A 16,820-nucleotide genomic window follows, 5' to 3' on the forward strand; every position below is an offset into this window, starting at 1 on the left:
CTTCATTGAAATGTTCTAGTATGACCTACCAGTAAGCAAATAAATGAAGACAAACATCTAGAGCTCAAAATTCCTAAAACATTGAACATCATGACATCTTTCTTCTATTAGAGTGGCTTTCACATCAATGCTCCTTGCAGGAAGTTGTTATTCTGTACCCCTAACCTAATTTGATCAAGTTGAGATATCTCCAAATGGGAACGAAATGAAAACTTCATGCTAGCAGTTTTAATTCAAATGGGCTCAGAATGTCCAGCTTCATTTAATCGGTAATTAGCTGAATATTTTAATTTAACCCTGTATTTGGAAGAAAGCATGCATACTTGGTAATTATCAACTGTTTATTAGAATACCTTTAAAATATTACCACGCAGATATACTCTTACAAGGGGTTATGCTATCTTAATTCTTCTATTTTGCACATTGCATTATTTTATTGCCAATCAAATATATCTTATACAGGCCAATATTGCCTGTTATGTTTCATTTTGATTTTGTATTATGCTTAGTCTAGTAAACACAGTAATAATTGAACTCTGAAGCTTAAATCTGAAACAGAATTTAAAGTCATAGATATATGAGGAAGGCGGGAGTGGCAGAGAAGTATGTAAGAGTGGTACAGGTTATGACACCGGTGAGATCTGCAGTGGGAGTGACAGATGCATTTAAGGTGGAGGTGGGATTACATCAAGGATCAGCTCTGAGCCCTTTCTTATTTGCACTGATGATGGACAACTTGACAGATGAGATCAGACAGGAGTCCCCGTGGACTATGATGTTTGCAGATGACATTGTGATATCTAGTGAGAGTAGGGAACAGGTGGAGGAGACCCTGGAGAGGTGGAAATATGCTCTAGAGAGGAGAGGAATGAAGGTCAGCCAGACTAAGACAGAATATATGTGTGTGAATGAAAGGGAGGGTAGAGGAATGGTGAGGATGCAGGGAGTAGAGTTGGCAAAGGTGGATGAGTTTAAATATTTGGGGTCAACAGTTCAGAGTAATGGCGAGTGTGGAAGAGAGGTGAAGAAGAGAGTACAGGCAGGGTGGAATGGGTGGAGAAGTATGTCAGGAGTGATTTGTGACAGATGAGTACCAGTAAGAGTGAAAGGGAAGGTCTACAAAAGGGTGGTGAGAACAGCTATGTTATATGGGTTGGAGACGGTCACATTGACAAAAAGGCTGGATGTGGCAGAGTTAAAGATGTTAAGATTTGCACTGGGTGTGATGAGGGTAGACAGGATTATGTATAAGTATATTAGAGGGTCAGCCCAGGTTGGACAGTTTGGAGACAAAGCTAGAGAGGCGAGATTGCGTTGGTTTGGACATGTGCCGAGGAGGGATGCCGGGTATATTGGGAAAAGGATGCTAAGGATGAAGCTGCCAGGTAAGAGGAAAAGAGGAAGGCCTAAGATAAGGTTTGTAGATATAGTTAGAGAGGACATGCAGGTGGTTTGGTGAGACAGAGCAAGATGCAGAGGACAGGAAGACATGGAAACAGGTGATCCACTGTGGTGACCCCTAACCTGGAAAAGCCAAAAGAAGAAGATAGTTACTCACTCCCTTCATCCCAAGTCACATCTCACAACCATTTCCAACCTCCTACTCCACTTCTTTTATTTTTCCATTTACCATACCTTATACACTTCATCTCTGCAGACCTTTTTCTCTACCTCTTTCTCTTTCCTCCCTACTCACCTAAGCTACCTGAAGACACTCTACCCTCCGCTCTTATAATCTCCTTTTCTTTCCATCCTTCTTCATTCTATAACCATAATAAGAGCAACATCTCTCATGCATCCCTCATACTAAGACATCACTCTATTTTTCCCTCACTGTCAGGTAATTTCTTTTAAATATTTCATTAGAATTATCTCATGTCTCATTTATTGTATAATTATCTATGTAACAAATAATATGACTATTAGCTTTGCCTCATGTATTTTCTCCAAATCATGTTATTGTTTTTCATTGCACTCTATTATAAAACACTGGTTCTATGCTTTTCTTATTACATAATTTTCACTCCTATGTTTTGTAGTATAATATGATATTTTATGATTTAAAATATTAGTAACTGATTTTTGAAAGATTGTGACTGTGGATCTTTTCTCCCGAGATATCTGCTGAAAATGGGAACTTTCTTGCCCCGACAGACTTTCCTGTTAAATGTCAAATGCATAAATAAAACAAATAAACAAATATATATATTAGCATAAGGGATGACTTACCATTACTTTATGTTGTTTGAAACAGATTCTGATGTAAATGTATTTAAGATTTCAGACAGAAATTCATAATTTTACTATCTGCTTGAGTGACACACTAATGGGCTTGTTTAACAGGGGTCTTAAAAGAAAGACAGGCAAGAGAAAAAGGTGGGAGTGAAAAGTGGATGTAGTACCTATGTGTGACTACTAAATCTTTTCAGAAGTTTGTTTTACTTTCCAAATAATCAGAATATTAGATGGCTATATTACAGGATCATGAAGACTTTTTATGGAAATGAAAAGCTACATCTGAATTTTAGAACAGTAGCAATTAAGTACTAAGACAACCAGAGAAATAAATTGGTAGGTCATCAACATATTTTAACAAAAGGATTGTAGAAAACAGAAAGTTCTCAGATGGAAGTTAAGGATGTTCAAAGAGACCAGTACAAGAAAAGCAGTAAGGGAAATTACCTGGAATAGCATATATTGATTAGGAAAGGGAAAAATCAGATAGGAAAATGAAAAAAGAATTAATTTATGTAAAGAAAGAGCAGAGGAAGACTTAATAAATGCTACTGAGGGAAGTTTACTTTGAAAGATAAAGTGACAAGTAGATGATTCTAAGTAGAGACAATAAATGGAGTACTGGAAGCAAGAGAAACAGGCATACTTTCAAAAGAGAAACATGCTCTGAGGACAGTAGATGATGCAAGAGGGTAATGCATCTGAAGTAGTAAGTTAAAACTACAGTGAGTAGTGCCATATTGTAAGAAGAGATGCTGGCTAGAAGATCCAGGATAGATACAAAGAAGAGGCCTTGGTAATTGAAGGCTCAGTCACCCTAGGGGATAAATAGTATTAGAAAGATAATAGAAGAGTTTACATTTTAATGAAACTGGTCTCGGAGATTAGACATAGAACTAAATGAACAGAAGTGAGTAAGATGGTCTTTGGAATTAGGATGCCAGTAGCAACATATCAGCATAAACTGATCTAGATAACCTGGTTAATAAAATGACCAAACAGGTGGCAGAATGTTCTAAGGAAAAGGCTTTGGAGTTATATTTTGTCTGACATGTTACACATGCCAGGTACAAGTATTGAATGATAGGAAGGGATCTGCATGTATAAAGAATGGCACAGAAATTGGTCAAAGATGATATCTTTGGACTTTACAGATGATTGGGGGAAGGCTTGATAGAGAAAGGGAGACAATCTTTATATCAAGAGCACAGGGAGGAGTAGCAATAGTAAAAGATAACAAGAAAAGATTTGTCACCACAATCATATCATGAAACTGGGATGGAATCAGGGAGGAAAAAAATAACAACACCAACAGACATAGTCAAAGTTATTTCCAAAGACTTAAACTTTACTTGAGACATAAATAGAACATGCTGGCAAGACAGATATCTGTCTCAAAGGATCCACATACTTTAAAATAGGCTCCCCTTCCATGTGAAGCAGAGTCCAGCTTTAACCCTATTCAACTGTAACCTTGACCATTGTATGGTAAATCAAAAATTCACCCCTGGTTTGGTCTCAATGTCTGTGACAGACAGAAACTGACAGTAAATATACATTAAAATATGCCCCTACAAAACCTTTAGCAACCTCCTAAGATAACAAGCCCTGGTGATTGTTAGCCTGGTATATACTTATAAACCTTCCTAGACATATAGAAATAGAGACAGAAGATGGGACAGATGCCAGGACTGTTATTACTGGTAATAATAGATATAGATGGTGTTACTGAAACATGCATGCGTGGCAAGAAAGAGTTTATCACTGAGGGTCAAAGATATAAGATGCTTAATAATGGCACAGAAGGTAGGAAGGAGTAAAGGAATGAAATTTATTTACATAAAAAGATGGTATCAAATGAAAGATAAAACAGGATGAAGACTTCTCTTATGAACAGATTGAATGCCAAGGGTTACATCCTAAGATAAGTGCCTAAGTAGTTAAACAAGAAGAAGAATGTGAACTGAAACAGTGAATCAACTATCAGACATGTTACGGGAAAAATATATTAAACTGGAGCACAAAATAATGAGGGCTGGGAGAAAGGAAAGGGTTGTACTAATCTGTGTAGATTTGAATCTGTCATGAACAGTGTAGGAGATCCCTTCTTTCAGGAATGAGAGGGACTGGGAGAAAGGAAAGGGTTGTACTCATCTGTGGTAGATTTGAATCTGCCATGAACAGTCTAGGAGATCCCTTATTTCAGGGCTGCGAGGGACTGCCAGAAAGGAAAGGATTGTACTCATCTGTGGTAGATTTGAATGTGCCATGAACAGTCTAGGAGATCCCTTCTTTCAGGGCTGAGAGGGAGTATACATTGATACAGGTCTTGGACAAAATGGATTCACACATTTGAGGAGAGACTATAGTAGAAGGAATAAATGCTCTGGAAAAGATCCTAACAAAGGCAGAGTAGATTAAGGAAGCCCAAGTGATAGTGCCATCAGCCAACATTGATCGTGATACGACATGGTTTAAAGTAAAATAGAGTATCAGTCCTATGACAAGTCACCATTATACAGTTTAAAAAGGTGGATTATGAAGAGCGCTGGGGAAGAATGTTAAAAATGAGCTGCAGTTTCATGGCAACCTGAGTGTGTGAGCAAGCCATGAGAAAAACAAACAAAAAAAAAGAGGTAAAGAATAAAGTCCATAGAAAGAAATATGAATCTAGCAATCAGTCTTAGAGAGATGGCATGTAACAGGTTAAAGACTGGAGGTGGGGAGATTGAGGTGCACAGTATAAGATCACTAACAAATAAGGTGAGACCAACAGAAGTGCAGACGAATAGGAGCGTATAGAAGAAAGGAGAAATGGTTTTCCATGTACAGTGCAGAAACCAGGAAGATAATGGTAATTTAAGTAAAGTTCGGTAGGTAGGGAGGGTGGTGCAGGCAGCGAAGAATCAGGAGTCCTCTCTCACTACTTCACTCTCACTCTTCCCTAAGGCAGGGCGCTTGCCTTTGAAGGAGCTAGAGCAGAGTCGATCAGTATTTGTTCACACAACGAATGATATGGAGGATGCAAAAAGGAAACGGGTTGTTCTTAGGGAGAATAAGCTACACGTTCTAAGTAAGCTGCTTCCCAGGATGCTCAAGAATCTGTTCATTGCTCTGGCAGGTGCCCGGAGAAGATCCTCATCAATCATTGGCAAGTGAAGAAGCACCAGAGGGAAGGAAGATAAAACATTTTTTAAGAGTGAAGCAGCAAAAATATAGGAAACTATCCTTGATGACAAGGAAAGTAAAGAAAAACATTTTATAATTTGGCTAGCTAGTTTCTGACAAGGCAGTAACTTCAGAATAAAAAAGAATAATATGCTTATGGCAGTAGGGCAAACTGCTGCACTCTACAAAATATGAAGGAGAACTAGATTATTATAAGTTTATTTTTGGTGATGGTGAGAGTGCAGTGAACATTGGAAGAAATATGGATGCTACATTGATTCTTGTTGTCAACAGAATGCCAGAGCTTATTCTGCTTAACCAAGGAAAGTGACTGCTTGCTGACATTATGGTCTGAGTAACAGTGGTTTGTGTCTTTCACAGAATATGATAAAGCCTGACTTAAACATCAAGGGTCGAATGCCATTAAATCAGTTTGATCATGTTGCTGTCATAATACTGAACAAGGACACAGTGTCTCCCTTAACAATGGCTTGATTTTCACCAACCCTGGCAGCCGGGGGGAAAGAAAAGTGGAATAGAGAGAAAGAGGGAGTGAATATAGCAAGCATCAATCTATCAACTTTTCTAATGGTTGATTCAGTACCAATCTTGATGGTGTCATAGATCAGCCTTGGTATTTTTCATGGGTCAGCACACTTAACATTGTGAATAGACATCAAAACAACCTGTGTCTCTTAATCGTGTTTTGATCTGTTTTAGCTATCCTAAATTCCGTCTGAAATGCAGTTTGTTTGTGTCTTTCGGCTTTTCCCGGTTAGGGGTCACCACAGTGGAACTCCGGTCCGCTAATGATTGGCAGTAGATTTTTACATGCTGGCTTGCTGGGCCTAACGCACAACCTTCAATGAAGGAACGCCCATCCATGCATGTCACCACACAGAAGACGCTCTAACTGACAATCGAATGGGCAACATCTAACTGTGAGGTGACAACGCTGCCGCAGCACCACCACCGCAGTGCATTGAAATGTCGAAATCATATCTGGCAATGTACTGAGACTTGCTTAACTCATTTAGTTCTAGATAGCAGGATACTAAATAACAGCTTTCCTTCCTGAGAGATTCTAAGACAGGAAACCACTTGCTTCCTGAGAGATTTTTGCCAAAATCCTATATTTAAAACACATTTCATTAGATTTATATCATCTGATAAATAGTATGAATTACAAAAAATGTAGACTATGTTAGGTATGTGATAGACAATAGACTATACAGTGGTGTTAGTATCAGATGTCTGTTTGTAAATGAAGTTTTTACTACATATCAATGAAAGAAAAAACAAAAAAATATAGCTGCTAAGGTCAAACAAAGGGTTATAACTCTGTATGTGTGCAGAATAGATCCAAGGTATCAGCCCTGGAATTGTTTAGATCTTTAAGAGCCTTCCACTGATGTATGACAATAGGGGATATAACATGCTGCCATTTTATGATATTGTCAAATCTGTGCAAATTATGCATATAGTAATTTTACAATACCTCCAAATAATAATAATAATAATAAATAATAAACCATAGCACCACCACTACCTTACTCTCCTTTACTAGCATTATCCTTCAGCATAAAAACAATGGCTATCTCTCCTCTGTTACTTTCCTAGACCTATCTAAAGCATTTGACATGGTCCCACACAAACAACTCATCTCTGTCCTCAGTAACCTATTCTTCTCTCAATCAGTCACCAACTGGTTTCAGAGTTACCTGTCTGACCGCCAACAATCTGTTGTATGATAGAATGACATATCTCCCCAACTACCTGTCTCCATAGGGGTTCCCCAAGGATCCATCCTTGGACCCCTACTCTTCTCAGTTTACACCAATAATCTAGCCTCTGCCACCAAACATGGCACACTCATACAATACGCAGATGACTCAACCATCATCTGCTCAGCCCAGTCCCTACCCAAACTGCAAAAAGTCACACAGGAAGCCTTTTCCTCTGTTGAAACCTGGTTATCCGATGCCCAATTAATACTCAACCCAAACAAAACTAAACTACTCATCTTCCAATCCACCAAACATACTCAAAACAACTCTCACTTTAACATCACAGCAAAAGACAACACCACTATATACCCAACTGAACACACCAAATTGCTAGGAGTGGAAATAGACAATAAACTAAAATTTGACATTCACATATCCATGACCATAAAAAAAGTCCACAAAAAACTAGGAGCATTATACAGAAATAAGCAACTTCTCACCAAAGCAGCAAAGATTTCAATAGCAAATTCCCACCTTATCTCCACCCTACATTATGCCTCTCCAATATATACCAACCAAAGGCAATGCGATCTAAACAAGCTAGAGACCTGCTACAACATCGCCAAGTTCGCCACAGGGGCATCCTGCCATAGTCACCACTGTCTCTCACTTGCTGAACTGGGCTGGCTTGAACTCCCTCACCTCCTTCAATGGTATCAACTCTCACTCGCCCACAAACTAGTAAACCATCCACTAAATGTCTCATCCCTCCAGAATCTACTCCAACCCTATCACACCATCAGACCACTAAGATCCAGCAACAAAAATCACTTGCAGATCACTAAAGCCAATAACTCTGCTGGTGAAGCACTATTCTCTTGTGCCATAGCCAAATTATGGAACTCCCTCCCACCCACAATTATCTCTGTACCATCATGCACCCACTTCAAAACTTTACTAAAAGCACACCTAAAAACATGCTGGCTACACCCTTGCAACTCTCACTCTAATATCACCCACCCCATCCAACCACTACCTTTCTTTCCACCCCACTAACTACCTTGATTATAGCAAGCTTAGATGCTCATAAGCCTAGTACTTATTATACAGCAGGAACGTCTTATTGTAACATTTGTTAATGTCTGTTATGTACTTCACAGATAAAGATTCTAGTTGTCTACTGATGTACTATGTTCTTCATCTGTAAATATGTTTGTAATTAATTGCTATGTTAATCAATTTGTTAATCGCTATGTAATCTAATGTAACTACTGTCTGTTTATTTTAACTGTGGAGCTTTCTCCCCGAGCCTCCGCTAAAAATGGACCTACGTCCAGTCGGACACTCCCAGTCAACAAATGTAAATAAATAAATAAAATAATAAATAAAATAAATAAATAACAATAATCTACAATATCATTTGTGTTAGCTGGCAGGTATCAGTGACAACATAATGAGATTTAATATTTTGAATAAGATGGCACTATTTGTTCACCTGTAGGTCACATGGCTTTTATGAAATGAATGCAGTTATAAAAATATATGCAGTAGTCATAACTGCTTTACCCAAAGAACATTTAAATCTCAGAATCCCTTCACATTATCCAACATTTTGTAATGTCATTTGTCCTGGTCCCCTTCAATAAACACATCACACTGAATGACATTTGACGACCTTTGTTAAAACTTCCATAACATAGCTTTGATCACCAGAATTTATTAATTACAGCTGGATATAGTATAGTTGATGCTAGACACAGCATAAACATTCTTGTAACGTTAATTAGGACAGCGTACCTGCTTATCCTGCACCAGTAAGCAGCGTCTATACCTTTGCTTGCTTACTTTACTTATGAAGCAGCATCTCATCTCACTTCATGCACTATCCATTGAATTACCTTCCAACCAAATAAGTAGCATCCTTACCTCCGTTTGCTTATCCATTCAGCAAACTTCCTCCAGCTACTCATTTCCTTTCCACAAATCCTTGCAATGAACCTCCAGCAACCAAAGGTGGAACAGAAGAGGGCAAGCCTGTCCCTCTTCTCTGCCAACCAGCCTGATCAGGCTGTTCCCCCTCCCTCCTACCAACATTTTCTAACCAACTACCCCCCATAAAAGAGAGGGTTAAGCCAAACATCATTCGGTGTACCCATTTGTAACCAAATCCAATCCCTTTCATCAACCCCAAAACCCTAACATACCAGTACTGAAACATACCAGTACAGAAATGTGCCTTGATGAACCTAATTAAAATAGCATTACCTGTGACCCCCTTGTACCACACCAGACATCCCCTCCAACCGAATACATTCCTCTTCACTCCACTTCCGTCAAGAAACTGACCAGTGCTCCCTGTGTTAACTGCGCTCTGTGACCACATTGCACCACTCTGGTAACCAGGACCTGTTCTGTGACCAATATAGTCAAAAGCAGAACCAACCACCCTGCCGATTCAATCACCTTCCACGCTACTTTCTTCATGCCTCAAGTACTGCTACCTGCAAAAGAAAGAACAATGTAAATTCTCTGCATGCACCAATCAAACTTTCTTAATGACATGAAACAATGTCAAAGCACGCCTTGCCCTTAAACTGCCCCTACTAACTTGCTCTAGCTCCCCCACCTCAACCTAACACTACCTTAATCACCCTACCAACTACCCCACATGATTACTGAAACCCCTGTTAACAGGGGCTATTTATATCACAGATGCCATGTACATTAGAATAAAACCAATATTAATGTCCTGTTTTGACATGTCATGCTAAACCATTAAAGTATGTACAACAGCAACTTATGTGAACTGTAATAGTCCCCAATCCCCCAAACTAAGCTGAATGATCTGAAATGTGCACATAGCCACAAGACTCCCAGCCATGGAAAGACCACCATATTTCCCATCTCACCCGGACCCCTGTAGCAACAACTGGTCCCCTTTACTCAGCCGTCAATTGATCCACTAACTGCTGCCACTCTGCACCACTGCCACCTGCGACCCCATTGCAATCTGCAAAACAAAGAAAACTAACTCCTGTTGCTACAAAAATGTGACCATCTTACTCACTGCCAAGACCTACCTCCATGTCCCTAACTAATTGTAGCTACTTCCTCATGACCAATGGAACTGCCTTACCGTGCTCCCACACCTGTCGACTAACAAACTACCATCAAAATTGCCTTCTAGCGACCACAACTGAAGCTAGGCCCACAACCTCAGCACCTCCCTCAATATTAATAAATAATGTAGATCACCATCCCTAGCCAACTGCCCTGAGTACCAACCCCTTAAATTCCTAGATACAACACCATAGTTACCTGCATCACCATAACCCTAACTACAACAACTTAATTAAAATAACTGACCTGCAATGTCAATGACCCACACCATGAAGAACAGCCTTAAACAGCAACTTGGCTCCAACTTCACTTTGGCACCTTTGTATCTGGCAAGTAAACATTGTCATACATGTGCAAAGAATCCCAAAAACCCTGCCTAACATATACCTGCTGACTTATGCTCATCAACGAATTACCTGATTGCACCTACTTACTCAAAATCCCATCCTACCCGAAATGCTCCACAAAACCTTATCCACCCATAAAGTCATACCTGTACCTGTACTGCACTACTACCAGCCCAAATCAGGATCAAATGTTATCCCTGCTACTCACTCCAAAACCTTACCTGATATACAACCTGAATAAAACTTGTTGCCATGGTTTAATTCACTGAAAATATCAAACCACTCCCCTTTCACATCGATACCTCCTTAGCCCTCTACCAAAACTGGATGGCTAAAAGCCACCCAAAGATCCCACCTAAGTCCTTACTGAAAACAATTGGCACAACATGTGTAAACAACCACACTTGGCCAGCTCATCAAGGCCCTAGAATCCTTAACTTAGTTGCCATCCATGATCCTGCAATCATGAAAAAAACCCAGACTCCCCAAACAATCCCCATTGCAGCATTACCGTGTCACCAACCTACCTCAAGTTACACCTCCACCACCAATGTGCCTTACCATCCCACACAGACAGATCTACCTGTAACCCTATTGTGCACCATTCCAACAAACACAACCTCCCTGCAACCAAAATCCATTACCTTTGAATCCCCTTTTGTCAGGGCACTCACGACTGTTCCTTCCATTCCCACGCTTCTGTGACCTTTGTGCACCACCAGAACAACCAGGACATACATTGAACCAGTCTTCATCACCTTCCAAATGCCCTTCTTTCTGGTCATTGGCCAATGCCTGCTCCATTTCCCAAACTTGCAATCTGTGACCTCACTCCATGAAGCTCCAGCCACCACAACCCTTTTGCACCAACATTCATCAACTGATGAGAACACCTCATTCGGACCACCAGCCGATACAAAGTCTTCTCTGGCATCATCCATGACCTCATTACATAGTTCTCCCAAAAGCCAAAATCCCAATGGCAGTACCACTATCTGCACAGAAGAAACAAGAATAAATCATCTGAAAGACATAACACAATAAAATGCCTCCTTAACATACCCATACCCATCAAATTAACCTCATCTTGAAAAACTGTTCTCATTTGGGTCCTAAAAGTTCATGTACCGCAAAGTTCCCAAATTCATCTCAAATGACTTGCTGGACTTATTTTTTTGACAGCTGAAAGCTTCCAGTCACTTTGATTTCTATTCAGTTCTGCTGAAGTGTAACTTAATAAGTGCTTGAACGATCACCACCTCCTAGTCATTAGAGGCCAAATGTAGTAAAATATGCAAAATACTAGCTCCCCACCCCACTGGAAAGAAAAGTACAAGAAAATATTAAGGGAGCAGATGTCCTGCCGACCAATTAATTCTAAACTGAATGTCACTTGATCCAAGGAATTTATTGTATTATTTGGAAAAAAAAAAAACACATTCATTTACCAACTTCAAGAATCCATACAGTTGAGAAATATTTCCCACCCCTCCTATGCTCAGAATTCACCACCAACACCCCCTCCTCCATGAACGCAAGTGCCTCCAGTGCATGAACAAGAAAAGCCGCCATTTATGGGCAACCCTCCAAGTCACTGAATGCTCCCAGCAGCAAACCACCTATTACCAAGCCACTAAAACTGGCATTATGTCCACATTCCTCCTTTGGATGGCACAAAGTCCCAAAACTCAAGAAAATGCCACTTCATAACTAAACTCCCAAGATCACATAACTTTCTCTGTTCTTTTCCATTTCCCCAAGAACTGACCAAAATACAAGACAAAATCCAGACACTCTAACAGTTCTCCGTAGTTGGGATGCAAGGCTGTGAGCCAATGCCACAGGGAGCAAACCAACAGATCCAAGGCCAATTTGAGAATTGCAGAACCCTTAGCAATGAAGCACTCAACCACTGTCGCGTTGACAAATATCTTTTTTTTTTTTTGCACTGCGACCAACCACCACCATGCCTGCAAAAGCACCCATAACGCACACCAGACAGCCAAAACCCCCAAATAGACTAGTATAAACAAAATCCATCACTCAATTAGATATCATTATTCAGTGAGCTGCACTTCAAGGGTTCTCACAATCCCCAGTGCTTCTCCACAGCCACAATTTATGAAGCACAAACTAAATTATGAAGTGCATACCCCACCAGAAGTCTGAATATCTGGACATTCTGGATGAGAAGCCCATTACGCCTGTAAATTATCCCTGCCCCATTCCCCTCAAAACCTATTCATGCCATGAGCATGCACAAATAACGGCCAGAATGTGTGGGCACCACAAAGAAGCTCCTATACACCCAATGCTACCCCCAAGCTATGAAATCACAATATGAACCTCCAGAGAAAATTCGGACAGCATCATGGTTGACTCATCCCCCCATTAACCTTACCAAAATGACTGTGATAGGAGCAACCTGTAAAGTCAATTAGAATAATAGTTACAAACTGTCCTCGGTGTCATGCATTTTATCACCTGAGCACCATTAATCTGCATTTGTCTTCATTATTAAAGTTGCTGACTGGGATCACACACACGAGGCAAAACGCAAGCTCCAAAGGACAAGCATAATCCCCCATAAAGTGTTGCTTCAGTCTGAACTCAAATAATATACTCATTGTCAGCTTACCCTCTCTCTCTGAACAGTCTATACATCCTGTAAAAGAAAACCGTCACTTGTCTTGCTTCCTGACGGCACTGCAGCACAGGATACCCACCCCAATACCTCATGCAACCCCAAAATTGGAAAATCTACAGCAATATCTGGACATCCTGCAACATATGCTCTGCCACACCTTTTCCTAATTTCCTAATAATGCCTCATCAATGTGTCGAGGTAGTTAATGCACCCCATCTTATCTAAGATCGTAGCCTAAAACGTCAGTCCAGATATATTTCACTTTAATCTAAACAAGCTTACCCTTGTTTCAGAACCTATTGGGCATGCATGTTAAGTACAATGTAAATGTGCTGATTTCAGGCAGGAACAGGCGGAACTCAAATGTAGATTTAACATTGATTGCTCCACCGCACATGTGAGATGAGGAATCATTACTCACAGATGCCTCATGACCCACAAAAGCATCTGCACATATGCGAAACAGAAAGCAGCAACCAGCCAGGACAAACAGCTTTCAACAACTTGGACAAGTGTGTCTGTCTTGTGAACAACAGAACTTCTTAGGCATTATAGCGGAACAGATGGTCTGAACTCCACTAAAATGCACCTTAACCACAGAAACTGCCAATAGTGACATCACCAGCACTGAAATAACTACAGTGAACACAAAAGGGGGCTAACAAAGGAACTGTCTAACCAGCATTGCAATGAATACACTAACGTCACCACAAGAACCTCTACCTAGCCAGCACTGTACTAAGACCAGCAACACTTGCACCAGCCCCCAACATGCTCAAACTAACATGTCCCATGTTTGAACCTGAAAAGCCTGAACTCATTCTACAAAGTGGATGAACAGCAGAAGTGAAACCCTGTACTCTCTGCATCAAGCTTAACCAGGAAAAAAAATAATAATAGTAATAATTTAAATATACATACCCTACACCCCTTACTACTCACCTCCTAGTGGACACCACCAGCAAACCAAGGCCTACCTGACCAAAGCACCCACAGGTCATCAAGGATGTGAGCCCACAATATAGAAAGTTCATGCCAAAATGTGATTACTAACTCAGCTACACTTGTCTAAATCCCTTAAGCCCCTCCCCACCCTTATCTCATTTCCTCCCAATCATCCCTCCCTCCATTTAACCCATTCACCTCCCCAACCCACTTAACTCCCATTAATATATCAGCCTAACCCCTCTTGAAGATGTCCCAGGACAACTTGATTTGTTCCCAAACCACATTTTCTATTAACACCCACTGCTTGAATACATCATCACAACATGATAGTAGCACACTCTATTTTTCATTATTAATGTAAACATGGAAGTATGTCACATTTTTTCATAACTTTTTGTAAACACTTCTTAATAAATTCAGCTCTTGATATCCCATGCTGACTATTTCAATGTCATGCTTAGCAAATCATGTCAACTTGTTGATGCCTTAGCTTTATGTTTGATCCTTTACTGGGATTTTGGTAATTATACTTTTGAAAACCGTGACAAGTATACTAGTTTCCTTTGTACAGGAAAGTCTCCTGTAAAGATGAGTGTATGCCTACAAGATACACAGGAACTCTGCTTTCTTCAATATTATTCTCTTATAGGAAGCAACAAGTGAGTCAGTTACAAGCCATTGGTTTGACAGTTAACACATGATCTGTATATGGGAGATGGTGTTACAGGGAATATCAAAGTGTGGTAGCAATGCAGTATGCAAGAAGAATGCGCTGGGAATAAAAACGTCTGTCTAAGGATGTTTTCAATGACATCCCTTGTGGAGATTTTTATTAGATTAGACTGCCACTGAAAGGCCAGCTTTTGAGTGGAATACTATACCCATCGCATCTGTATGGTTGTATTAATTAATTATTTTTGTTTTGTTTATTTACATGCATATTTATTTATAGATTTATTTATACAGTGCTAGTGGTTCAAAAGATGGCATAGTTACTGCTGGACGATCAGAAGACTTGGGGGGGGGGGTACTATTACCACATCAAGTACATGAATGAATTTTCCTGTATTAACACAAAAGTACAGTATGGGGGGTGCTGAATACCTGAGATGGCATTTTTCAGATGAGATGTTAAACTGAAGTCCTATCTACCTGAGTTGCTGGCAGCTCACGTGAATTCCAAAGATCTTAGTGCATTTAATAAAAACAGTAAGGGTACTTTATTTATATACGTATTTGCAAAATTAAATACAAGCAGAATGAAAGCCTATCAAAAGTAAACAGTCCAAAAGATAAATAGTAAGGGAATTTGTCCAGTGAACTGGAAACAGTATGAAGTCCACCACAAGTATCATATGAAAATAGGCCACAAGTCTAGTGGGACAAGCACAGTCAACAAAATAAATAGGGAGAAAGAAAGAGATAAAAATGATAAAACTCTTTATCATCTATTGTATTCACATTTTTCAATGAGTCATTGGTGTACTCTGTCAGATGTTTCCCCTATATGCAACATAAACCCATATTATTATAAAACAGTTAACTCATCAGGGCATCATATCTTAATCACACTTTACCTAAATTATTCTGGGCTCTGGTGTTACTGGCTCTTAACTGAGTTTTAAGTTAAAACATAAAGAAATGACAATTAATTAGTTGGCACTCTTCTTGGGTCACAGATGTGCATCTAATTTCTGAGGATGTCACTGTAAAATACCAGGTTTCTAATCTCATTAAATTATAAAAAGCTAATCAAGCAAATCTTAGTTAGCTTTGACATCTAGACACAAGGGTCATTAGGGTTGGAGCTGTTCCTATACTTAACTACTGAACAAAATAATTGGAGTATGAAAGTGGTTTGCTGGCCACATATTTGCACAAGATAGATACATTAATGTTAACTTACAATAGTCCCATTTAATATTTAAAGGTCATCGTGTATGCTGAATATATCAGTCGTTCACTGACAGAAAAATCAGAGTGGGCTAAAAATGCAGACATTGACAAGTAACTCCACAACTATATTACAATGGCTTCACTATAATCTAGATCAGAGTGATTAAGGTGGAAAATACATTGCTGTCCACTATAATTTAACTTGAGTGTGAAAGCTGGTCTACTGATCTTTTTCTGTCACAACTTGAAATTAATAAGAATAACATAACTTTGAGTCTAAGCACATCATACAATGATACCAGAGCATGACATAAGTAAAACATTTTAGCACATGCATACAGCAAAATAATAGAATAAAAATATTAATGATAAATGTAGTGCTTGTCCAGACCTGAGATATTTCAAAGTGAGACAGGAGTGATATATGAACATCTTAAACATCATAAACATCATGAAAACAATTGCATTTAGCTTCAGTATGAAAGTGTTCAAGTAATGATACTTTGAATGATTGAACATTTTGACTGTTTTTTTTACATCTTTTGGAAGGTCATTCCAAATACAGGTCATAATCTGGAAAAAGCTTTTTCACCAGGGCTACTCTTGAACTTTGGACCGTAGAGTGTATTTCATAGGAAGCATAAAGTTGAGTGACAAGTTTACTAGGAGTCCATTTGGAACATTTGGAATGTGATTTCCTTCATTATCTTTAAGTAGTAGTTCAGGAGATGA

The sequence above is a fragment of the Protopterus annectens genome, chromosome 8.part1, assembly GCF_019279795.1.
Source record: "Protopterus annectens isolate FY-2018-M chromosome 8.part1, PAN1.0, whole genome shotgun sequence".
NCBI classification, from domain to species: domain Eukaryota; kingdom Metazoa; phylum Chordata; order Ceratodontiformes; family Protopteridae; genus Protopterus; species Protopterus annectens.